Below are 209 nucleotides of genomic sequence, written 5' to 3'. Positions count from 1 at the left end.
GGCGGGGCGCCTGGCGGCCGGGCGCGGGCGCGCGGGGCGGGGCCTGTGTGGGGTGGGCGCAGGGCGCGATTGACGTGCCACCCGGCCAATGGGCGCGCCCTCGCGCCGCCGCCCCGCCCCTGCCGGCCAGACAATGGGGAAGACAGGGCCCTCGGGCTCGGCCGGGCTCGCAAAGGGACGCCCGCCGAGCATGCGCTGCGGCGCGCGGC

The sequence above is a fragment of the Ceratotherium simum genome, chromosome 16, assembly GCF_057802395.1.
Source record: "Ceratotherium simum simum isolate JZ-2026a chromosome 16, ASM5780239v1, whole genome shotgun sequence".
NCBI lineage: Eukaryota > Metazoa > Chordata > Mammalia > Perissodactyla > Rhinocerotidae > Ceratotherium > Ceratotherium simum.
This window is presented reverse-complemented; position numbering follows the sequence as displayed.